The sequence below is a fragment of the Odocoileus virginianus genome, chromosome 2 (genome assembly GCF_023699985.2).
Source record: "Odocoileus virginianus isolate 20LAN1187 ecotype Illinois chromosome 2, Ovbor_1.2, whole genome shotgun sequence".
In the NCBI taxonomy this organism is placed as follows: Eukaryota; Metazoa; Chordata; class Mammalia; order Artiodactyla; family Cervidae; genus Odocoileus; species Odocoileus virginianus.
This window is the reverse complement of record NC_069675.1, coordinates 78,093,429-78,120,340: the sequence shown is the minus strand read 5'-3', so window position 1 is coordinate 78,120,340 and position 26,912 is coordinate 78,093,429. Positions and strand designations below refer to the sequence as shown.

Below are 26,912 nucleotides of genomic sequence, written 5' to 3'. Positions count from 1 at the left end.
TATGTTTTCCATGTGTATCAATTTAGTCAAATTGATTTAGATGTGGATCAATTCTCCTCTTATACTTATTTTTCCATTTATTTTTCAATTCCTGAGAAAGAAGTGTTGGGATATCCCAATTGTGGATTTGTATGCTTCTTCTTGCAGTTCTATCAGTTATAGTTTAATGCTTTTTAAATCTCTGTTATTTCATTTATATGAATTTAGGACTGTTACATCTTTCTGATTATTTTATTATCTTTATGGAAATCCTTTTATATCTCTGGTAATATTTTTTGTTCTGAAATTACTTTGATATCAATAGATGTGCCATCTTCTTATGGATTAGTGTTAGCATAGTGTATACTTTTCTATTCTTTACTTTTAACATATCATATGTTTATATTTATACTGGGTTTCTTGTGGCAAGCACATCCTTAAATCAGTAGGGTTTTACTTTTCTTAGCCAATCTAATAATCATTCTGCATATTAATTAGACTGGTAAGTAATTTAATTTAATATAGCTATTGTTATAATTAAGTTTAATACCTACTAGCTTGCTATCAATTTTCTACTTATCTGTTTTTGAACTTTTCCCCTCTTCACCAGTATTTTTTTGATATGATTATTATGTTTATTATTATGATGATGATTATTATAAAATGATTTCATTTTATCTACAATTTCTTTTGTTTTTAATTACTTACATTTCCCCTTTTAGCCTTTGTACTATTATCATACAGCTTTATGTGTTATAAACCTATTACATAGTTGTTACTTTTTTATTTAAACAACTTTTTAACTTAAGAAAGCTAAAAAAAGGAAGAGAATATCTTTTCTAATTACCTGCATATTCAACAGTTTCCATAATCTTCATTCCTTTATATAGATCCAAATTTCTACCTTGTATCATGTTTTTCGGCTTAAAGAATTTCCTTTAACATTTTTTTTTAATAGCACACCTCTGAGGCAAGTGTATCCCTTTGTCTTTTGCTTGCAAAGCCCTTATTCCATCTTTATTTTTTTTAATTCATTAGATAATAAATTCTACATTTACACTTCTTTCACCACTTAAAAACATCGCTCATTATCTTTTGTTTTGCATGACTTCTGTGAAAAGTCTGCTGTGATTTGTTTGTTCCTATGTTTACTGTGAATTCTTTTTCCTATCTACTTCAAAAAGTTTTATCATTGGTTTTCAGAAATTTCACTGTGTTGTACTTTGAGGTGATTTTCTTTGTTTCTTCTGTTTAGATTCATGGAGCTTTTTGGATCTGTGTGTTTGTAATTTTCATCACATTTGGAAAAATCTTCAGCCATCATTCCCTCCTGTATTTATCTCATCTTTCTTGGGATTTGATATTGTTTCATAAGCACTGATGCTTATGATGTTTCATAAGTGAAAGAAAGAAAGTGAAAGTGAAGTCGCTCAGTCATGTCCAACTCTTTGCGACCGAACGGACTGACTACAGCCTACCAGACTCCTCTGTCCATGGGATTTTCCAGGCAAGAATACTGGAGTCGGTTGCCATTTCCTTCTCCAGGAGATCGTCCCGACCCAGGGATTGAACCGGAGTCTCCCACGTTGTAGGCAGACGCTTTACCGTCTGCGCCACCAGGGAAGTCTCTTGATGTTTCATAAGCACTGATTAATTAATTAATTCAGCATCAGTTTCAGCATCAGCATTCTTTCTGTATTTCATTTTGGTTCATTTCTATTGCTATGTTTCCATGTTCATTGATGATTTCTTCTGCATGTCTAACGTGTTTTTGGTGTGTTTTTTTTGTTGTTGAACAATGCATTTTTTTGTCTCTTAAAGTTCCACTTGGGTCTTTTATATCTTCCATTTAACTTCCCATCATGTTGATGTTTTCCTTTACATTAGTGAATTGCCAGATTGTACTTATAATACCTGTTTCAGGGTCCTGTCTGATGATGTCATAATATCTGTTATTTCAGTGTCTGTTTAGTGGATCATATTTTCCAGCTTCTTTATTTGCTGTTGATTTTTTATTGGATGCTCTGCATTGTGCATTGTATGCTGTTGGATTTTGGATTTTGTTGTAATCCTGTAATTAGCAGGCAAGTTTTTTTATTCTGGCATGCAGTTAAGTTGTTTAGCACCAGTCTGAGCCTCTGTAGAACTGCTTTTATGCTTTGGCAGAGAAAACCTACAGTAACTTAGTCTAGGGCTAATTTAGTCCCATTACTAAGTCAATACCTTGTGGATGACTATATATCCACTGTTAACAGTCCTATGAGCTCCCAGGATGGTCAGCCTACTGTTATTGTTGCCCCTCTCTCTTCTTACCTACTCATCTCATGGAGCTTTCCCCATGCATGTGGACCTCACTAATCAGTCAAAGATTTGAGGGGGTTCTTTGCAGATCTCTAGAGCTCTTTCTGCAACCTCCTCCTTTTCAGCATTCTGCCTTGCAAATTCTAGTCCTGCAAATTTGCTTCCTGGAACTCTGATGACTGGCCTTCAGCTCATTTTGGTTCGATTTGGGTTCTCTGTTCTGCCCTGTGTCCTGGAAACTGCCTCCAGGCAGCAAACTGGACAATTGTGGGGCTCATCTCTTTTGTTTCTCTTCCCTCAGGGATAACAGGCCTGCTCTGCTTGTTGTCCAGTATCTGAAACCAGTTGTTTCATGTATTTGTCTGGTTTTCTAGCTGTTTATGGTGGAAGCACAATTCCCATAGCAGTTAATCCTTCATGGTCAGAAGCAGATGTTGGCATCAGTATTTTTAAAAGTTTTCTGGGTTATTCCACTGTGTAGCTGGAGTTGAGAATCAGTGCTTAGACACTCATCAATATCAATTTTAATTATTTTTTAAATTCTTGTCAATTCTTCAGGAGAAAAACAATACATATTTTTCACAGCCTTTTGTGACACTGATTGGCTTTTCATATTTACTGGTCATTTGCATTTTTATATAGACTAACTTGTTTATAATTTTTAAGCTCTTTTTTTATTATTGTTGAGAGATTTGCTTTTTCCTTATAGGTGTACATTTATATGTTTGTCATTTACATTGAAAATGCTTTTCCAGTAGATTGAGAGTGTTTTCACCTTATTTATGGTGGTTGTGATGTGGAGGCAGGTGAGGGAGAGGTCACAGATGTGCCATGAAGATGCTTCTAATTTTACATGTAACCCACATACCGGTTGCTTCCATTATGTTTTCTGAGTTTCATTCCATCTTGTGAGAGCTGCTGTTCTCTGGCTTAGTAGATGGGTTTATTTTGTTTTCAATAGCTTTCTTTAGGAACATCCATTTCAGGGCTCACTGTAAAGAAAAGGCTTCTGGTTAGTGGTACTTTCCTTTCTGGTTAACAGACTCTCAGAAATCTGATAGAATATGAATCCCATGATCTCAGAAAACTGCATGTGTCTACATACGCTCCAGGTTTGCATACAAATTCCTTATCTTGGACCCCTGGTTAGTGACCCCAACCATACACTGACCCTTCAGTGCCATCTCTGAATGTGGGGACCAGGAAGGTCATTCCAGGCTTTCTGGTAGTCACCTGGGAAGTGGCATTGTTGTGGGAGGAGCTGTTGCCGGGGCACTTCTTGCTGGACTCCATCCTGCCCTCAGAACATGCAACACGTGCTCAGTCTGACTCTTCTGTGATCTTGTGGTCTATAGCCCACCAGGCTCCTCCATCCATGGAATTTTCCAGGCAAGAATACTGGAATGGGTTGCCATTTCCTCCTCCAGGGGATCTTCCCGACCCAAGGATCAAACACATGTCTCTTGCATCTCTTGCCCTGGCAGGTGGGTTCTTTTACACTGGCGCCATCTGGGAAGCCACACTTTCAGACAGGGCTGCTTTACTCTTCAGTGAACTGCACAAAGTCTGACAAAAGACTGAGGTCACCTGGAGGTCAGGAGGATTCTAACCCCTGCAGGTCAGCCCAGGTTTGGTCCTGCAGATGAGTTCCGTTCTCTTCTGGGTTCTCCTCTAAAGCCTTCAGACTCCCAGACTGCTTGGAATTCACATGAGTTTCCCAGCTGACTTTGTTTTCTTACTTTGCCTCCTTCCTTTAAGTGATGCAGGAAGGCCAGAGGAGCTGCAGTAGGAGAAATATCCTTCCCCCAGGTGAGACAAGACTGCGGTAAACTCTTGCTGTTGCAGTGATTATATTGCATTGCACACATTTACAACCCATTGTGCACCTCAAACTTATGTAATAGTTTATGTCAACTGTATCTCAATTTAAAAAAGGAAGTTTGTCTCCTAGAGACAAGGCCTCTGGACTGTTTTTGTTTTTATTTTTTCCATTTATTTTTATTAGCTGGAGGCTAATTACAATATTGTAGTGGTTTTTGCCATACATTGACATGAATCAGCCATGGATTTACATGTGTTCCCCATCCCGATCCCCCCTCCCACCTCCCTCCCCATCCCATCCCTCTGGGTCTTCCCAGTGCACCAGCCCTGAGCACTTGTCTCATGCATCCAACCTGGGCTGGTGATCTGTTTCACAGTTGATAGTATACTCGTTTCAATGCTGTTCTCTCTAAACATCCTACCCTCACCTTCTCCCACAGAGTCTAAAAGTCTGTTCTGTACATCTGTGTCTCTTTTTCTGTTTTGCATGTAGGGTTATCGTTACCATCTTTTTAAATTCCATATATATGCGTTAGTATACTGTAATGGTCTTTATCTTTCTGGCTTACTTCGCTCTGTATAATGGGCTCCAGTTTCATCCATCTCATTAGAACTAATTCAAATGAATTCTTTTTAATGGCTGAGTAATATTCCATTGTGTATATGTAGCACAGCTTCCTTATCCATTTGTCTGCTGATGGGCATCTAGGTTGCTTCCATGTCCTGGCTATTATAAGCAGTGCTGCGATGAACATTGGGGTACATGTGTCTCTTTCAGATCTGATTTCCTCAATGTGTATGCCACCAGAATACAGAAAGGCCACTCCAAACACAGCAATCTAAACAAGATGAAAAGGCAGAGAAATACCCAACAGGTAAGGAACATGAAAAATGCCCACCAAGCCAAACAAAAGAGGAGGAGATAGGGAATCTACCTGAAAAAGAATTTAGAATAATGATAATAAAAATGATCCAAAATCTTGAAAACAAAATGGAGTTACAAATAAATAGCCTGGAGACAAGGATTGAGAAGACGCAAGAAATGTTTAGCAAGGACCTAGAAGAAATAAAAAAGAGTCAATTAAAAATGAATAATGCAATAAATGAGATAAAAAACACCTCTGGAGGGAACCAACAGTAGAATAATGGAGGCAGAAGATAGGTTAAGTGAGGTAGAAGATAAAATAGTGGAAATAAATGAAGCAGAGAGGAAAAAAGAATCAAAAGAAATGAAGACAACCTCAGGGACCTCTGGGACAATGTGAAACGCTCCAACATTCAAATCATAGGAGTCCCAGAAGAAGAAGACAAAAAGAATGGACTGTTTTTAAATGAGCACTTTCCCCCTCCTCCTGCCAGAGCCGGAGACGATCTTTCTTGGCTTTTCATCGTGAGAACTTCGTGGGGTTGCCAGAAGTAAATCCCATCTATGTCCCACAATGCAACCCTACCTGACAGTTGCCTGAGGACCAGCAGGCGTCAGAAATGTCTTCTGGGAGAGATTGAACTTCATGGCTCCTCGCCTCCCAACTGGGATCAGGCTTTCCTGGAGTTGAAGGGGAAAGGTGGCAGTGGAGAGAAATGAGATTTGACTAGTAGATGGGGCCCAAGCCAGGAAAAGGACTTTGTACCTTCTTCAATGAGGCTTCCCTTGTAGCTCAGTTGGTAAAGAATCTGCCTGCAATGCAGGATATACCTGTATATTCTTCAGGGTCAGGAAGATCCCCTGAACCCACTCCAGTATTCTTGCCTGGAGAATCCCATGGACAGAGGAGCCTTGCAGGCTACAGTCCATGGGGTCACAAGAGTTGGACACGAGTTAACATCTAAACCTACACCACTACCACCTTCTTCAGTGTCCATTCTCTAGGGAGTTGGTAACCATCTAATAAAGGACTGGGGGAAAAAAATAAAGGAGATTTTCAGATTTGCATGTCCAAAAGGCCATACCATGCACGTGTATTTGAGGGGAATGAGTTCAGGTCTATTGCAGTCGCTGAGGCCATAGATTTAGAGCCCCCAAACCTGTTCCCAGAAGTGTTTCTTGGAGCCTCTGCTTAGCACAGCTGGTCCCTCTCTTCCTCCGAGGAGGTACTGAAGGATAACGTGGAGATGCCTTCAGAACTCCCTCTATCCACCATCAGGCACGGGCATCAACGTGTTTGTGCGTAATTGCTGAGCACAGTCTAGTCAGATGCTAATCACTCCAGGAAACACTTATTTGAAATTCTTAACATGGAAACAGTCCTGTTACACTATGAAAGATTGGCAAAATATAAAAAAAATCTGGTTTATATGACTAAATTGAATGTGCCAATTAAGTTAGCTAGCAGAGGCTTATGCAATAGTTTTGCACATCTTGGGAGTCTCCACACAGAAATGGACTCAGAGGAGTAAGAGTTTATACAGCACAGGCTCAGGTAACATTAGGCTAGCTGGGTACCCAGGCCAGATGTCCCAGCATCACAGTCTTCAGAACACCAAGAACCTGCCAACCATGGGTTGGACCAGTTCCCGGCCTTCAGGAAGAAGCCACTGCCATTTAACTAATGAAGTCATTGCATCATTGAGACACCAGGCAAATAGACTCACGTCCCTTAGAACCAAACATTTCAATTATTTTACAGACTTCAAGAAATTCTTTCTTTAATGATAAAGATATCAACCACACTTTAAGGTAAACTTTTAGTCTAGTAACTTGACTTCTCTGAATTGATATTAAAAGATGAAAGGTTAGCATATGTATAGCAATTGAATAAAGATTTGGAAGGTTAGTAGAGAGACAAGGTAAAGAATTTAATAAGTCCTTTTCTACTGGGAATCCTCTCACCAAGCCCATGCCTGATACATAACATCACCAGATAAAGGATGCTAAAAGTTAATTGATATTTGCTTTGTCCAGTGTCCTTAGTATCCATGGGAGATTGATTCCAGGGAACCCTCCTGACCACAGCAGATACCAAAATCTGCAAATGCTATAGTATCTTACATAAAATGGCATACCATTTGCTTATAACCTACACAGCATCCCATATACTTCAAATCATCTCTAGATTACATATAATATCTAATACAATGTAAATACTATGTTAGTAGTTGTCAGCATGTGGCAAATTCAAGTTTTGCTTTTTGGAACTTTCTGGAATATTTTTTCTGAATATTTTCAACCCAAAGTCAGTTGAATCCATTGAAGCAGAACCCATGGATACAGAGGGCACACTGTCCTTCAATAGGCTTTGACCATCATTTATCATGGCTTCAAGCATAATCAGCAACTATGAAGGTTCAGTTCAGTTCAGTTCAGTCACTCAGTCGTGTTGACTCTTTGCAACCCCATAGATTGCAGTATGCCAGGCTTCCCTGTCCATCACCTGGAGTTTACTCAAACTCATGTCCATTGAGTCAGTAATGCCATCCAACCGTCTTATCCTCTGTTGTCCCCTTCTCCTACTGCCTTCAATCTTTCCCAGAATCAGGGTCTTTTCAAATGACTCAGTTCTTCACATCAGGTGGCCAAAGTATTGGAGTTTCAGCTTCAGCATCAGTGCTTCCAATGAATATTTAGGACTGATTTTCTTTAGGATGGACTGGTTGGATCTCCTTGCAGTTCAAGGGACCCTCAAGAGTCTTCTCCAACACCACAATTCAAATGTTCATGTTAATAATCAAAATAACACTTTTATTTCAGTATGTTGTGCTCCTGGGTTCAAAGCAGCACAGACTGAAATGCTTTCCTTTCTTTGTAGAACAGAATATGCATGTTCTCCTGACTCCAGTTGGTATGAAAGATGCCCAGAGTCCTCTGAAGTAACATTTATAAACATTCATGATGACCGTTTCTAGAACTGCTTTGGAACTTGTAGCTTCCCTGAGACAAAGTGTTGATTTCCTCAAAAATTCTTGTTATTCACTAGGTGGGCACTTTGACCTACCTAGGCTTTTCCTTTCTGCAAAGAACCATCCTTTCTATAGATTCTTAGTTCAGCACCTTCTATCAACTGGTAACACGGGAAGAAGCTCACATTTTGAGTCAGACAAACGTGGGTTTAAGTCCACACTCTATCACCACTTAATTGCTGAAATTGAGCAAATCACTTCTCTTTGTGCTTCAGTTTCACTGTTTTATCAAATGAAGGAACAGTCAAGGGTCATTTTGAGAATCAAATGAAAAAACAAAGGCAAAACTGTGAAATCCTTTTATAAATCTTAAAGTCTTATGTAAAAGGAAAAGATTATTTCTACATGATATCAAGAATTTTATCTAATGCCAGTCTGTCCCCAAGTCTACTACATTATTGTAGTGCCCTAAAAGAAAATGCCTAAAGAAAGATGAAGAAGGACAGATAGCACTCAAATTTGACAGAGCATTAAGTGGAATATTCATGCAGTACAATGATCTACATTTACTACTTGTGGCAACCTTAATTGTGAACATTGCTTGTGCATGCTAAGTCACTTCAGTTGTGTTCGACTCTGTGAGACCATATGGACTGTAACCCACCAGGCTCCTCTGTCCATGGGATTCTCCAGACAAGAATACTGGAGTGGGTTGCCATGCCCTCCTCCAGGGGTTCTTCCTGACTCAGGATCGAAGCCAGGTCTCCTGCATTGCAAGAAAATTCTTTACCATCTGAGCCACCAGGGAAACCCTATTATTATTATTATTAAGCCCTATGATGGTGATGATTAAGCACTATTATTATTATTATATTACTGAGCCTAAAGTCTTTGTATAGCCTTAAATCTATAACTGATAGAGTTCCAATGTCACAGGATGAAGTAGAATGATATTGAAAGACTCAGTGCTGATATTTTAGAACATGATCATTCGACGTAAAGACAAAGAAAATTAATTTTAACGATTGCAAAAATATATGAATCTGGGACTTCCTGGCCTTCCAGAACTTGATGATTCTAAGCAAAGAAGAAAAAATTTGAAACTGTTTCAAGAAAAGCACAGCTAGATTTGTTACTGTACAAGGTAAAGAGCCATGACATGTGCTGAGTCCCTAACATTTACCGAACAGTTACAACGGTACCTGAGTCAACTGAGGTTCAAGGCCATAGAAGAACACAGTGTACCTTAAAGACAATGGATGGAGCAGGAGAAGTTACTCTGCAGAAACACGGAGCCATGAGGACTTGCCCCTCTCGGGGGTCCAGACAAATTTCTCCTCCAAAGATGCACTTTCTCAGACCCTTTAATCTCTAAAACAAGCCTCTATTAATGCTGAAATGCTGGGACATTGAGGGGACTTCCATGAGGTACATTCCAGCTGAAAGACATTTACTTGTATATAGAGGATCCCAAGCAAAGCCTCAACATCAGTCAATCAGCATGGGGAAGAAATGTCTCGAGGGAACACGTAACTGCCTATAAACATCCACAGAAGGAGCACATTTGTTCCGTGTACCTCTGGGGAGCAGAGTTGGGGCTGATAGATGGATGGAAATTATATTGGGACAGATTTAGATCCAATGTAAGGAAGAAATTTCTCATCACAAAAGCTATTCAAATGTCTTATAAGAAAGAGTGCTCCCCATTGCAACAAAAAGAATAAAATACTTAGGAGTATATCTACCTAAAGAAACAAAAGACCTATACATAGAAAACTATAAAACACTGATGAAAGAAATCAAAGAGGACACAAACAGATGGAGAAATATACCGTGTTCATGGATTGGAAGAATCAATATTGTCAAGATGGCTATACTACCCAAAGCAATCTATAGATTCAGTGCAATCCCTATCAAACTACCAGCGGTATTTTTCACAGAACTAGAACAAATAATTTCACAATTTGTATGGAAATACAAAAAACCTCGAATAGCCAAAGTAATCCTGAGAAAGAAGAATGGAACTGGAGGAATCAATCTGCCTGACTTCAGACTCTACTACAAAGCCACAGTCATCAAGACAGTATGGTACTGGCACAAAGACAGAAATATAGATCAATGGAACAGAATAGAAAGCCCAGAGATAAGTCCACGAACCTATGGTCACCTTATCTTCGACAAAGGAGGCAAGGATATACAATGGAAAAAAGATAACCTATTTAACAAGTGGTGCTGGGAAAACTGGTCAAGCACCTGTAAAAGAATGAAACTAGAACACTTTCTAACACCATACACAAAAATAAACTCAAAATGGATTAAAGATCTAAATGTAAGACCAGAAACTATCAAACTCCTAGAGGAGAACATAGGCAAAACACTCTCCGACATAAATCACAGCAGGATCCTCTATGACCCACATCCCAGAATTTTAGAAATAAAAGCAAAAATAAACAAATGGGACCTAATGAAACTTAAAAGCTTTTGCACAACAAAGGAAACTATAAGCAAGGTGAAAAGACAGCCCTCAGATTGGGAGAAAATAATAGCAAATGAAGCAACAGACAAAGGATTAATCTCAAAAATATACAAGCAACTCCTCCAGCTCAACTCCAGAAAAATAAATGACCCAATCAAAAAATGGGCCAAAGAACTCAACAGACATTTCTCCAAGGAAGACATACAGATGGCTAAAAAACACATGAAAAGATGCTCAACATCACTCATTATCAGAGAAATGCAAATCAAAACCACAATGAGGTACCATTATACGCCAGTCAGGATGGCTGCTATCCAAAAGTCTACAAGCAATAAATGCTGGAGAGGGTGTGGTGAAAAGGGAACCCTCTTACACTGTTGGTGGGAATGCAAATTAGTACAGCCACTATGGAAAACAGTGTGGAGATTTCTTAAAAAGCTGGAAATAGAACTGCCATATGACCCAGCAATCCCACTTCTGGGCATACACACCAAGGAAACCAGATCTGAAAGAGCCACATGCACCCCAATGTTCATCGCAGCACTGTTTATAATAGCCAGGACATGGAAGCAACCCAGATGCCCATCAGCAGACGAATGGATGAGGAAGCTGTGGTACATATACACCATGGAATATTACTCAGCCATTAAAAAGAATTCATTTGAATCAGTTCTAATGAGATGGATGAAACTGGAGCCCATTATACAGAGCGAAGTAAGCCAGAAAGATAAAGACCATTACAGTATACTAACACATATATATGGACTTTAGAAAGATGGTAACGATAACCCTATATGCAAAACAGAAAAAGAGACTCAGATGTATAGAACAGACTTGTGGGCTCTGGGAGAAGGCGAGGGTGGGATGTTTCAAGAGAACAGCATTGAAACATGTATATTATCTAGGGTGAAACAGATAACCAGCCCAGGTTGGGTACATGAGACAAGTGCTTGGGCCTGGTGCACTGGGAAGACCCAGAGGGATCGGGTGGAGAGGGAGGTGGGAGGGAGGACTGGGATGGGGAATATATGTAAATCCATGGCTAATTCGTTTCAATGTATGACAAAAACTACTGTAATGATGTAAAGTAATTAGCCTCCAACTAATAAAAATAAATGGAAAAAAAGAAAAAAAAGAAAAAAAAAAAAAAAGAAAGCCAGAGAGCAGGATGTTTAAAAGCAAAATAAATAAATAAATAAATAAATAAATAAATAAAAATAAAAATAAAAATAAAAAATAAAAGAAAGAAAGAGTGCTCCTAGTCACTGAATGTACATGAGGCAGGGCTGGCCAACTCCCTTATGCATTTATTCAACAGGAATGCATTAATAATTACATAACAGTCACTGAGCACGGCTTCTGTGCTTTTACTATGCTTGGCAACAGCAAAACAGACAAATGAACTACACTTGCTACCTTGTAGGAATGTGTGGTCCAACCAAGTTGCGATGACATTGGCAGGCATGTTGTAGAAGCAACTATTACCAGTTAAGAAAAGTGGATTGTCCTCAATGATCATTAAGGTGCTGCCTGTATTTAAAATCCTCTGAGACTCTCTAGCTTCCTTGGTGCTCAGATGGTAAAGAATCTGCCTGCAATGCAGGAGACCTGGGTTTGATCTCTGAGTGGGGAAGATGGAGAAAGGAATGGCAACCCACTCCAGTATTCTTAGGGCTTCCCTGGTAGTTTAGACAGTAATCTGCCTGCAAAGATTTGAATAATTCTATTTTTCTTCTGTTTCAGAGCCCAGTTCATCCATGCCTTTTTCAAGTCTTCAGAAGGACAGGTAGAGATATGCAAGGAATGTAGGGAGGCAGAGGCAGGTCAGATGGCCTTATTTCATATCACAGCTCTTGCCTTCAGTAGATCTGAGCTGAACTTGGGATTTAGGTAGTGATCTTAAATGCAGAGGGCGTTCTTGGTGCAAATGACTGTACAAAAGACAGGTTCAAGTTGAAGTGAGGAGAGCAGCCTGTCTGATGGGGGAGCTAGTATGGAAAGAAAGGCTTCTGGGGCAGGGACTGCCCTGGGAAGATTTGTATTTCTATCATCTAACTCATTCGATTATCTGAAGTTTCGAAAAACAGCACACTTCATTTTGCCGTGGTGTGGATACATTCTAAAACTGGTTGTTTGTAAACATAACTCAGTTATTGTGGGAATAGCTAATAGACTTCAGATCATGGCAATTATCTAATAAGCCAACTAATAATTATACATGATAGAATGTCCTAAAACTTAGTAATTAGACAATGATGAACAGCATGATTTGGGGACATTATTAATGGTTGCTATATAGAGAGAATTGCTTACCAAAATGAACATGCAGACATGTGCACACAGACAGTTTACCTAACCAAGTCAGTCTGTGCTTATGCACTGAGGAGCTACTGTAACTGCCTGTCACCTCACTTGCAACCCAGTTGCAGGATCAGGCAATGCCTTCTGGGTACAATGTCCAACTGAAAAAAGCATTTTCAAGGTGAACCATGTTGGAAGCAAAGCAACCTGCCCAGTTGGCTTATTTGGCCAGATGTGAGCTCAGCTAACATGTAGGTCTGGTTACGTGTCATCTATGCAGACATGGAGCAGAACACCTACTACACCCACAGGGGTCACAATCTTCTCCTTCAGTATATCAAAAGAAATAAACAGTCTATCTCTCACTTTAAAAGGAGAAGGTTAATCTGAAACCAAGTGTGTAAACAAACCTCCAGGTAAATAAATGCATGTCCATGACTCTAGAGAGCCCCAAGTGCCACCCAACTCAAAGGAACAAGTGACGGAGACCATCAACCAGGTCATAAAAGACAGAGGGAGCCAGGGATGGGAGAGCAAATGGAGGGACACTTTAGCTCAGTGTCAAGGGCTCTCTGGGGCTTGGGTCAACTGTTTTCTCTAAAAGGTGAAGTCAGGCTGAGAGGTAAGGAAGAAAGTATGGTGGCAGCTTCCTACTGGTCTTGTTAGGTGCCAAACCTGCATTTGAAAATTGAGGGGAAAGTGCAGAATGTATTAATTTTGCAGATCTGTTGCTGAATACAAATATCAGTTGTACTTCTAAATAAATGGAACCATGTTTTCAACATATTAAGTATGTATGTACAGCTTTCAATTCTATAATGTAAATGAAGTTAATAAAGATGTATATTAATATATAATAGGTGTATATATACAATATATGTTATATATGTGATATAATGTAATATGCATATAATGTATGTACACATATGTATAGTATTATATATTTCAGGGAAGTCTGTCTTTGATAGTACTGAGTATAATGTCTTCTCTTTTTTCTGATGCTAGAAAACTGAACCAGCTTACACTGTAGTCAGGCTGTCAAGGCCAACCAATGTGAAGCAAAGAATTAAGAAAGTGAGGGGAGGACTTCCTTGGTGGGTCAGTGATTAAGAACCAGCCTGCCAATACAGGGGACGTGGATTTGATCCCTGGTCCAAGAAGATCCCAAATGCCTCAGAGCAACTAAGCCCATGTGCCACAAATACTGAATTCTGTGCACTTAGAACTCATGTTTCCCAAGAGAAGCCTCCATAAGGAGAAGCCCATGCACAGAAATGAAGAGTAGCCTCACTCATTGGAGAAAGACTGCACTAAGCAATGACGACCAAGTAGAGCCAAAAAAAATTGTATATGTGTGTGTGTGTGTGTGTGTGTGTGAGTCACTTAGTTGTGTCCAACTCTTTGCGACTCCATGAACTGTAGCCCACCAGACGTCTCAGTCCATGGAATCCTCCAGGCAAGAATACTGGAGCCAGGCTTCTCTGTTCATGGAATTCTCCAGGCAAGAATACTGGAGTGTATTGCCATTCCCTTCTCCTATACATATATATATATAAAGGAAAACCTAGAAAAGAAAAAGAAATTGATTAGAAAGGGGATATCCAAATCTAGGTGATCAAATCCCTGAAGAGATTTGTCTAAAACAAATGCATTCAAGGTATTTTTTTCCAATCATCTGTCACACGGATTTTTTGTGAATAAAATAAGAAACCGAACTCGGCCTCGCACATTATAAAACCTTTTCTGCTTTCTTCCCCTGACATTCCAGATCTGGGACAAAATCAAGTGAAGGGAATGTCCCCACTTTTCAGGTGAGGAAGCTGAGCCTCCAGATACTAAGCTGATGGGGAAGCGTTACACAACCAGCAGAGCCCACCTTGAGCTGGTCTTGTGCTCTGCCCCTTAGCTCTCTCCTTTCCCTCTGAGACCCGTGTCATCATGGCTGATTATCGACTTGGCCTCTCGTGTTGTTCAATCACCAAGTTGTGTTTGCCTCTTTGCGATCCCATGGACTGCAGCACACCAGGCTTCTCTGTCTTTCACTATCTCCCAGAGTTTGCTCAAATTCATGTCCGTCGAGTCGGTGATGTCATTCAACCATCTCTGTCACCCCCTTCTCCTCCTGCCCTCAAGGTTTCCCAGCATCAGGGCCTTTTCCAATGGTTCAACACTTTGCATCAGGAGGCCAAAGTATTGGGGTTTCAACTTCAGCATCAGTCCTTTCAATGAACATTCAGGACTGATTTCTTTTAGGATTGACTGGTTTGATCTCCTTGCCGTCCAAGGTTGCAAACCCACAGTGTGACCTCAGGGAAGACGTGCCTTTCAGGCAGTCCCTGCACTCAGGGATAGGTTCACTGCCTCTCTGTGGGTTACAATGTGGGTTCCTCACTAGGGTTTCTGCTTTCAAGCCTCCTCCAGAGCCACTGTGTGGACACTGCCAGAATGGCCTTTCTGTAACTCACATCACTGCACCTGCTCACCTGACCCACTTCAGTGAATTTCCGACCCTCAGTAAGGATGAAAACCATGCTTATTAATCTGGTTTATAAGGTCTTCTGTGACTAGCCCTTGCCTGTTTCTCCAGCTTCATTTCTTGTTTCTCCTTCTTCCATGATCTATGCCACAGACCTGTCAACAGGGAGGGTGCACAGATGCTTTTTCTGCCTGTACTACCTCTTCTCAGCCCCTTTTCATGTTGCCGACTCCTAGTCTAAGATGTACATTGTAAACTTCTTTCCCTAAGAAACCACCTATGACTCCCTCATCCCCATCCTTTCTAAGTGGTTTTGATCATTTTTTCGCCTCTGGGGTCCTGTAATCTGTGAATATCACGGCTACATCTTGACTCATAAAGAAATAACTTGTTTTCTTGGTTGCTCTTCCATTTACTATGAGGTTTTATTTTATTTTTAAGATTAAGATTGTGTCTGAGTCATCTTTTAATCCCTAACATCTAGCATTGTGTCCAGCACATAGATGTCACAGAAGGGTTTACTGTGTTAAATACCTGAATGAATGAATGAAAGGATGGATGAAACTGAATTCAGGTATCTCTCTGGGACTTTCTACTTGTGATATTTCAGATGTCTGATTCACATGCATGCTCAGAACATGTTGCCAGAACAGATTTTCTTCCCCCTTATGGAGATTTTATTGCTTTTCACAGTGAACTCCATTCTGAGGAGCTGCTGGAAGGACAGGGAGCTGTATGCCTTGCACTGGAGCCACAGAAGTAAGGAGCTAAGCAAGAGCCATTGCGGCTAGTCCAGCTAATCCTGGTGGACAGCTCTGCCTGCAGTGACAACGAGGCCACCCAGGCTGCCGTCTGATGTGGCCAGGACCGGTGCGAGCATGGGTGGTCAGTCTCTCTGGTTGGCCGAGGTGTGGGTGTGTGGGAACCCACTCCTTGCCCACACAGCCCAGGATGCCCGGTCTCGCCTGCAGGCAGTCTAAGAAGAAGGTGAACTCACCCCCTCCTGAGAGATTGGGCTGTTCAGGGCCTTTCTAGGTTTTCCAGGACCTCAGAGTCATAGCCGGAAGTTGACTTGAGAACCAAAAGCAAATGGAAAAATCTTTGTCTCAGAGAGCAGACAGGCAAGCTAGAGGCATCTTTCCTTCCAACACTCTCACTTTATAGGTAAGAAAACTGATCCCAGACCTTTTACGATGACTCAGCAAGTTAGTTCTGGGCATTTAACTTTGCACTGCAAAGAGAAAGGAGGCCATGTACCAAGGTCACCAGCCTGATCCTGGGAAGTTCGCATCATCATGTGGTCACGTGCTCCTGGGCCTCTCCTCCCTCATTCCACCTCCTCACCTCCCCAAACTACCGCCCATCACATTACCTGTTGACTGAGCATCTACCTTGCATATAGATAGGTTTGATTATACAGGGCACACACTGAGGTGAGGTGGAGGAGAAACTGGGAGTGCAGGTGATGAAGCCAGACTGCCCGTGGTGGGGGCAGCTTCTCAACACCACCACTTACCAGCTTTGGGGTCTTGGATGACTCACCTAGCTACTTCCTTGATTTCCTTAATGTTTTTATTGGGCAATAATAATACCCATCTCACAGAGATGCTGTGTTAGCTATGCATGCGTGTGTGCTTAGTCACCCAGTCATGTCCAACTCTTTGTGACTCCATGGACTGTAGCCCTCCAGGTTCCTCTGACCAGGGGGTTTCTCCAGGCAAGAATACTGGAGTGGGTTGCCATGCCCTCCTCCAGGGCATCTTCCTGACCCAAAGATCAAATCACCACATCCTGCATTGGCGGGCGGATTCTTTATCACTGAGCCACTTAAGAAGCCATATTAGCTACAGCTACCTTGAAAGCCCACCAAGTACCAGAGCTTTTACATCTACACCCAGCTAATCCCAAGTCACACATTGCAGAGCATGCTATATTACAATGCCTGCCTTACATAGGGGAATACCAACTCAGGGGAATACCTTCCCCTTGTGAGGGGAAGGGTGCAGACTCCATTTCAGTAGATCTGACCTCAAATCTAAAGCTCTTTCCCTATGCCTAGGGTGATGACATATCCCAGTTTCCCTGGAAAGTTCTAATTAATACCTTTGTCTAGGAGTAATTAGTAGTAGTGCCTCTTTCACCTGCAGAAGTGTGTCCTGGTTTAAACAGGGGTATGGTTGTCCTACTTGTTTTATGTTTCTCCTCTGATAAAGAGATTCTGCCTTTCTGCAAAAGACATATTTGACTTGAAAATTCTGTCTGGAGTGACAGGTGGCCAGGCAAACTGACCTGGTTTGAGAAATAACTTTGGCATCTTGGTTTACTGACAGAATTGGGGGCCAGTTAGAAGGGGATACAAGAAACCATACAGTCTCCCTTTATTTTTGCAAGTTTTACCGAAATGCATCTGTCATCACCTGGCCTTTTCACAGATACTTCTGGAACTTGGAGACCCGCTTTATTGTGGTCACTGGGCTACCTACCCTTCACTGGGATGTTCTCTCTCTGCCATGTTTCATTGGTCAGGTCATAGAGCCTAGGTGGGAATTCAGAAAAGTTCTCTATAGACCTTTTCTTATTTTTAGAGTTTGGAATTTTAATTCTTTAATAACATATTGATATTGAATAAAGAAATCAGCAACAATAATAAGAAAAGAATCACCAAAAAACCAGAAAACAAGGCTTCCCTGGTGGCTCAGCAGTAATCCTCCTACCAACGTGGGAGATGAGACACTGGTTCGATTCCCAGTCCAGGAAGATCCCACATGACTCAGAGCAGCTAAGCCGATGTCCACAACTACTGAGCCTGGGCTCTAGAGCCCAGAAACTGCAACTCCTGAAGCCTGAGTGCCCTAGAGCCCAGTGGGCAACAAGTGGGGCCACCGCAATGAGAGCCCAGGAATCGCAACTAGAGAGTAGCTCCCACTGGCTGCACCTGGGGAAAGCCCGCATGCAGCGGTGAAGACCCACCACAGCCAATAAGTCAATACATAAATAAAATTGTGAACAAAAACCAGAAAATAAAACTCAAAGGCAGCACAAAAACAGGTCTGTCCTGTTTTGAAGTCAACAATGGGAGATCATTCTTGGAAGAGAAAGCATGTTGTTCAGAAGAAGCTTGAGGGAAGCCAGCTGGGATCACACCAATTGGTGATGACCACGTCACCACATGGTTTTACCTAGATTTGCACTTGCTTAGAAACCAGGGGAAGGAGAATCTTATTCATTCCTCCCCAACAATCAAAGAGATCAGATGCCAAGCAATCTCCATTTCTTGATCTATGACCTTAGACAAGTCAGTCTCCATCTCTCTGCCTCAGGAGTGACTATTGGAAAGAGATGATTTCCAAGGGTCTCTGATGCTCTAAGTCACCACAACACTAATCCTTATATGACTTCCTACCTTTTATCTGGCCAAGTCACTGTTCAGGGTAATGGCTGTGGAAATCTGTCAAGATAAACAGGAGAATGACTAGGCTATTGTACTTATACTACTGCCAGCCTTGAAATTCTTCATCTTTAGTTTTCATATTCTTTGAGCTCTTTGAGAAACTGTATCAAAGATCACCAGAGTATCTCCAATGCTTGAAAAAATACATTTAATAATAATTTGTTGACCAAATGAATGAATAAATTTTTGTCACCACATGGAAATCTGACATTATGCTCTAATTTATAGCATCTCTTAATGATACATATAAAAACAACAATCATCATCACAAATTATTTTGTAGAATTAGATGGGAAAAATAAAAGAAATATTAGCATATCTGCATTAAAAGTTGTGCTTTATATTAATGTGTTAAAAAATCTAACTTGCTTCCACATGCATGCTCAATCACTTCAGACACTGTCCAACTTCTTGCCACCCTATGGACTGTAGCCCACCAGGCTCCTCTTTCCAATGGATTCTCCAGGCAAGAATACTGAAGTGGGTTGCTATGCCCTCCTCCAGGAGATCTCCCTGGCCCATGGATCAAACTTGTGTCTCCGGCATTGAAGACAGATTCTTTACTGCTGAGCCGGGGGAGAAGCCCCTGTGTTAATATATAATACTTGCTTTTCTCTTTCTGACTTACTTCACTCTGTATGACAGTCTCTGGATCCATCCACGTGTCTACAAATGACCCAATTTTGTTCCTTTTAATGGAGCAGAGTGTGATGAGTTCAGAGTTTGGGATGACATATATATGCTACCATATATAAAACAGTTAGCAGGAACCTGCCGTATAGCACAGGGAGCTCAGCTTAGGGCTCTGTGATGACCTAGATGGATAAGATAGGTGGGGGTGGGAGGGAGGTCCAAGAAGAAGGGGATATATGTATATATATAAAGCTCATTCACTTCTTTGTACAGCAGAAACTAGCACAATATTGTAAAACAACTATACCTTTTTTTTTTTTTTTAATCTTACTTGTTTATGCAGTATCTACTCTATGGCTCAGGTAGGAAACCTAATTGGTTGGCTCGTCTGGCCTAATTGGATCTCAACTAAAACACAAGTCTGATGCTAAGGAGGAAACAGATACAAAAATCCCTCATCTCTCGCCAACAATGGGAAGTGCTGTCTGAAAAAAACACTGAGGCTGAAACTCCTTAGCTGGCAAGAAGAACAAAGGTCTTGCTGAAAATAAAGTGTGGGGGGAAAATAGTTGAAATACTGCTAAAAGTAGATGTCAACACAGTCAATAAAACTTTTAGGAAAAGAAAAAAATCTCCACTTTCAAACCAGACGAGTTCTGTTCAAGCTAAAAATGTAACCTCCAAGGCAGTCCTCCTTTGTTTCTCAGGAAGAGCTGATGCAGCTTCGTGATCTGCTGTAATGGATTTTCAGTTTTGTGACTGCCAGACTCTACCTCATTGTACATGGTTTGAACCTACTATCACTAACTCCAATTGCACGTTTAGCCTCTCTTTAAACATTTTTGTATGTCTTGGCAAAAATACATTGGCAACCACCTGGCCTTTTCACAAATTATTGTGGAATTTACAAATTTGCTTTGTGGTGGTTTTCAGGCTATCTGCCCCTAAAATGGGGTATTTTCTCTGTGATGTTTCATAGGTCAGGCCATTAAACCTGGGCAAAGAACAAGAGTGTTAAGAAATAATTTTCATCATGTTCTCTTGCTTAAGAGGACTAAACAAAATCTCAAGGATTCCAAAAAGAGTCAGGAGCTTGAACATCTTGACATACAGTTACTAACCAGTATCAGCTCTAATCTTTAAATTGGCAAGACACTATGAGAACTTCTGATGGCAGGTGACACCTGAATTAAGTCAGCTATCCCCTCCTCCCATCTCTATCCCTCCACATTTCCCCTGACAACTCCCCAACATTGTCAAGAGGGCTGAGCAAACATCATGGTCCTAGGGGGTGAGGCAAGTAGGGGGAGCATTCTTACCACGGTTGCAGAAGGGAGGTGTTTGGGTTTGCAAGTTGAGATCTGTGCATAATTAAACTGGAGGAAAGGTCCAAGTGGGCTGACAAAACAAGGAGGGCCTGAGGCTTATGGGAGGAATCAGATAACAGAGTCAGTGTGGGAGAGACGGTGAAAATGAGCAAAAGTCACAGTAGGAGGGAACCCATGGAGGAGGCTCTCTGGGTGACTGTCAAAGACAGGGTGCACTGCAGCATGACTGAGCTCTTCCTGGTGCCCTGTAATGGGCTGTTTGGTGGCTTAGGGCCATTCAAAGGGCTTCTTAAGATGAAGCCGTCCACCATCTTCTTCCCTCAGCTCCATTTTTTTTTTAAGATTTTTTTTTATGTGGACCATTTTTAAAGTCTATATTGAATTTGTTATGATATTACTTCTGATTTATGTTTTCTGGCTGTGAGGCAGGTAGGAATCTTAGTTCCCCAACCAGGGATTGAACCCCCACCCCCCGCACTGGAAGTCAAAGTCTTACCACTGGGCCACCAGAGAATTCATCTCCTCTTGGCCCCTTCCTTTACTTCCTTACTTCTCCTGAACCTTCCCTTCCCATGCCATACTCCTCTGCTCACTAGAACCTTCAGTCTAATCTAGATTTTCTTACTATAACACATCTGACTGTCTTCTTGTTCAAGGGCTTGGAGTCAGGACATCACATACCTGAGGGATGCAGGTTGAGTGCAGGTCGGGGAAAGTCACCTGTAGCTAAGGCTCATTTCCAAAGGCTCTCTTATCCTTGGCCCTGTGAGGTCTATGCTGAACACCCCTAAGGCCCGGAGGACGTTTCTAAACATCCCTATTGGTGATGTTCTTCCAGAGATGTAGTGTGATGTGGAAGAAAGAGCATCGGCCAACAAGCTCAGGTTTCTGGCTTCAAGTCCAAAGTTCTACCCACAGCACAGTCCTTGAAATCTTGACTAGGTACATGCACTGACACTCCCAGGTATTCCAAGAGAAACAGAAGATGAAGTGTCCCTTTCCTTAAGTAGGATACAGTGTAATAAAGCAGCTGGCCCTAACACCAAATGATATAAAGCTTGCAAGGTGACTTGAGTGTGCTCTGCCTATGTGCATGTGCTGAGATGCTCAGTCGTGTCAGACTCTTTCTGACTCCAGAGGAGTCTGCCAGGACTCCTCTGTCCATGGGAATTTTTTCAGGCAAGAATCCTGGAGTAGGTTGCCCTTTCCTCCTCCGGGGGATCTTCCCAACCCAGGGATTGAACCCCTGTCTCTTACATCTCCTGCCTCAGCAGTAGATTCCTTACCACTAGCGCCATGGGGGAAGTCCAGCCTGTAGATGCTGGGGAAATCCAAAGTGTTAGAGCAGGGAGCTGCCAGAGGATCTCACCTGTGAAGCCAGGACCCAGACCTCAGGAGAGCTCCACATGAAAATGATGAAGACAATAATATCATCATCATAGTGATAGTAATATAGCTATTATATTCCACTAGGTGCTTTGTTTTGAATTGCTTTCTATTTATCCTCATGGAAGTCCATAAGGTAAAAGTTGTTAGCTATATTTTACAGATGAAGACATTGAAGCTCATATTAAGCCCAGACTCTCCTACTACTAGATGGAACAGGGCTTATGTCAAGTCCCAAATCTGCCTGTGGACCCCCCCCTGATGCTTCTTCCTATATACTGCAGTGTCTCTAATCAGCAATACAATGTTAGCTCATGCTCTTTCTCTGAGTAAATTGAAAGCGAGTCAGTCCTTCAATAGGGCCATACTCCCCCTTGAATTTCAAGTTTATTCACTTTGCTTCCTCCGTGCATTTATAAAGACATGGCCGCAAAGCATCCCACATGTAAAGTCCCTAACCAGAAAGTAAACTGGAGTCAGGAGGCTGGAATTTCTTTGTGTCTTATTTCCAACTTCTTCCCTGGGCTCAAAAAAAAAAAACCTATTAAACCATACGGTCAAAATGAATTGACAGAAATACTTATTATTTTAATTTCCGTTCTAAATCTTTCATTTATACATATTGGGTTGTTTATTCAAGAGTCTAAGTTTAATGACGAAGTGACACGCTCATTACTAATCCCATTTGCTTTTGTTACAAGAAAGCACTCCTTCACTGGAACATAAGCATCACATGCTAAGTGGTTGGCTGCCTTCATTTCAGCTTCTCAGGACTGCTCTGCTCCGGAGGACGCATCTTCACCTGGTGGCAGGAACACCTCTGAGCCAGCCTTGGGGGACTGCCACATATGACCTTGTTCAGTTTACTGGAACAAGGGGGGGCTTAGGGAAGACTGGTTTTGACGATTATGTCTTTAAACTACGAAAGCCGTGGGGGCAGGGCGTACTGTGTGGCGTTCTAGAGAAAGAGAATGAATGGTGTGGGATATGAGTGTATATGTGTGCGTGTGAGAGAGAGAGGGAGAGGATGAACACCATCATTCTTGCCCCCCAACTCTTTACTTTTGCAGAAGCAGCAGAAGATATCTCTTAGGTCTCACTGGACCAAGTTGCAGCCTTACACCTCCTGAACCAATCAGTAGAATTACTCTAACAAATCAGACCCATTCCTGGAATTGGGAGTGCAGTCAGCTTTCTTGATAGCCCAGAAGTGGATGGAGAATGTGTGACTGTCTGAATAAAAGTCAGAGATGAAGAGAGAAATGCAATCTGGATAGGCCACTAAAAATGTCCCCCACACATTTGCAGAGTCGAAGAGTGATTTTACTCAGGGAGATGCCAGGTTTGTGGGGACTTGAAAGACCACCTGGGCCAGAGATAATGTATATGTGGTCTGTGATGGATTCTGAAGGCAGCATCAGGGTAACTGAGAATGAAACGTGGGAGCCCAGAAGAGGAGAAGGCAGGAGACGCAAGTCTGGACGCGCTGCCTCGTAAAAGGATCAAAGCTCGCTGAGATCCCTCTGCCAAAGCTCTGGCAGTGAGTGACAGGAACCCAGGTGAAGGGTAGGTGTGAGTGGAAACAGAGAGAGACCCCTTGCTGGTTTCCTGAGGAGACTCACCTGTTTGGCAATGACTTGGCTCTGCGAGCTTTCCTCCTGCGTGCACATGTCCTCATCAGCTCCAGACTCACAGGAAAGCGTGATGGTTGTGAAACCTGGGGCTTATGTAGGTGACTCCAGTTCAACAACAGAGGTTATGAAGTATTCTTTGGCACCCAAATCACCATTTTGGACTCCTTACTCTCCTTTGCCTTGGCCTCAGGCACACGGCTAGTCCTGCCATTCTGTCTAGATAGTCTGGTGTGTGCTGAGTCGTGTCTGACCCCATGGACTATAGCCCACCAAGTTCCTCTATCCATGGAATTTTCCAGGCAAGAGTACTCAGTAGGTTGCCATTTCCTACTCCAGGGAATCTTCCCAACCCAGGCATCAAATCCAGATCTTCTGAGTCTCCTACCTTGGCAGATGGATTCTTTACCACTGCCCCCACCTGGGAAGCCTCCTATATAGCCTCACGACCCGCTTAATAATTAATTCTGCTACTGCCCTAGCACCTCTTTCTCTCTCTCTCTCTCTCTTACTCTCAGTCTTTTCCCCACCACCCTCTACATCTGCCTTCATTCTTTCCTTCCCATTCCATCTGCTTGTTACAACCAGCTAAGTTTTCTTAAAACAAAGCTCTTACCTTGTATTCCCTCTGCTCAAACACTTTCCGTGGGTGCTCATGGCCAACAGAATACAAATTGTCATCCTGGATGTCCACAGTTGGGCCAAACTCTAAAGAGCTCTAAGGACTGGTCAGCAGTTTGGCAAACATGGATCACTCTGCACCAATTATTGGCCAAGGTGTAGAAATTGCTGAGTATAATTTTTCAACTCTCCTTCTTATCATCTATATTTCAAACCAAGACTTTTCCATCCATTGAAACGTGTGGACTATGAGTTTTCTTGAAGTATTTAGGTTGCATTTCTCTCATAAACATCTGCAAGATGGTCCTTTGTATTCCTGACTGAGAGACCAAGATTTTAGACTATGAATCAGTCATCACTGAATTCCCTTATCTCCCTCTGGAGATCCTAGTACCTGGTTCAGCTTGGGGTAAAAGGTATACGCTTACTGAGCATCATCTATAGTTCTAGACTGTTACAGTGTGTTCCACCCCTTTGGCAACCCCTTTGAAAGCAGAAGAAACTGCCAGTCTTCACAATACACACATCTTATTTTTAATAAATCTCTTCTCAAACTTGATGCCAATTTCCCAATGTTTAACATATAAAAAATTTCTCATAGCATTTTAATTCATTTTTTTTCTTTTTTCTACCCCCCTCATAGATTTGGAACTTGTAAAACCATCAGCCTGAAACAACAGCTGTTCATATTTTGATCTGTGTACTTAAATTTTTTTTTAATATTAACTAATATCTATAGTTCAGAAATTGCATAGAAAATAAACATTTTTTATCTTGCTTTCTTTACTTGATATTGTACCATATTTTTCCTGTGAGCAATATTTTCCAGGAATGTTTTACTAGTTGTCTTTTCTGCTACCATACCACATAATCAAAACTATGGTTTTTTCCAGTAGTCACGTACATATGTGAAAGTTGGACCATAGGAAAGCCTGAGTGTTAAAGAATTGATGCTTTTGAATTGTGGTTCTAGAGAAGACTCTTGAGAGTCACTTGGACAACAAAGAGATCAAACCAGTCAATCCTAAAGGAAACCAACCCTGAATATTCATTGGAAGGGCTGAAACTCCAATACTTGGGCTACCTGATGCGAAGAGCTGACTCGTTGAAAAAGAATCTGATGCTGGGAATGATCAAAGGCAGGAGGAGACAGGGATGACAGAGGATGGATGAGATGGTTGGATGGCTTCGTTGACTCAATGGGCATGAGTTTAAGCAAACTCTGGGAGTGAAAGACAGGGAAGCCTGGCATGCTGCAGTCCACGGGGTCACAGAGTCAGACATGATTGAGCAACTGAGCAATAACAAACGACAGTGTAATGAATGTATTTGTGTACAAAGTCTTTCTTACATTTGTGGTTATTTCCTAAAAATATAATTCCAGAATTGCAATTGGTAGGGCAAAAGTGTATATGCATTTTATGATTGTGAATTCCTACCCCGGCTTGGCTTTTAAATGTATATTTAAAGGGAAGGCTGTAAGCAAAGGTGTCTGCTTAACAGAAATCTGAGGGGGAGTCTCCAAATTCCATCATCCCGGCCTAATTTACTTCATGGCTATGGTAATGTTTGCCTTTGCCTTCTTCTCAATTTCAAGAAAAAACACAAAACACTGAAATTGGATTCAAAGCCAGGCTCTCCCTCTCACTTATAAAGTGTGCTTTCTTGATGGGAGAGGGTGAGAACTTTAAATCTTTCTCTGGAAAAACAAGCAATGAAATTGGAGATGGTGGGACCCCAGACTCAGAGTCATCTTTGAATGGTTGTGTTTTTCCAGTGCTTTGGGAGGATGGAAACCCCTAACAAAATAAAATCCAGAACTATCCCACATAGTCCAGTTTCCTAGAAAAAGGAATCTTATTTTTCTATAACTGAGCTAGCTATGCACAGATGCAAAATACAGACAGACTGTCCTTGCCTTGCATTATAAAATAGTGATTTCTGTTGAAGGTCATTTCGCTTAGGAAGGGAAAAAAAAGAATGGTGCTTGGCAAGGAGGCTACAGGGACTGGTACATCTCTACCAAGGACCTTCGATATGAGTGGCTCGGGAGTTCTTCCACGTCACCCCAGAGCAGTTCATGGCCCTGGTTACTGAGGGAGGAAGAAGGAGGAAGATAAGAGTTGGAATAAAATGAAAGAGAGAAGGTTGTTCTCTAAATTCTCTGAATTATAAAATTAAGAACCTCATAACGAAATTTTTTAATTTAATGAAAAATAGCTGGACCCCTGGCTTCCCTGGTGGCTCAGATGGTAAAGAATCTGCCTGCCATGCAGGAGACCTGGATTCAGTCCCTGGGTCAGGAAGATCCCCTGGAGAAGGGAATGGCTACCCACTCCAGTATTCTTGCCTGGAGAATCCCAAGGAGAGAGGGGCCTGGTGGGCTACAGTCTAAGGGATCCCAAAGAGTCAGACACAACCAGGCAACTAACACACACACACATAAGTGGAGTCTTGAGGTGATATATCAGTGTATCTTAATTTGCCTACACAGTCCTCTTCATGAGAGTCTCTTTATTCTAAAAGTGGGCTCTTTGAAGGGAAGAGTTAGCACTTCACCCTGGATTCGCGGGAGGAAAGAGGTAGATGGTAACCTCCCTCAGACTGAGCATCTTTGGTCTAACTAAGGAGGGAGCAGACGAGGAGAGCACCCTCCCCGCTTCCTCTACCC

General features: G+C 41.7%; 1 long non-coding RNA gene across 1 annotated transcript in view; it reads left to right on the top strand.

Moving 5' to 3' along the window:
• Positions 1-26,184, top strand: part of LOC139029944 (uncharacterized) — a 45,493-nt gene extending 19,309 nt beyond the window's left edge. The window contains exon 4 of the long non-coding RNA XR_011482275.1: positions 15,885-26,184. This is a non-coding gene — a long non-coding RNA (uncharacterized lncRNA). The remainder of the gene's footprint in view (positions 1-15,884) is intronic.
• The last annotated feature ends 728 nt before the right edge of the window (positions 26,185-26,912 follow it).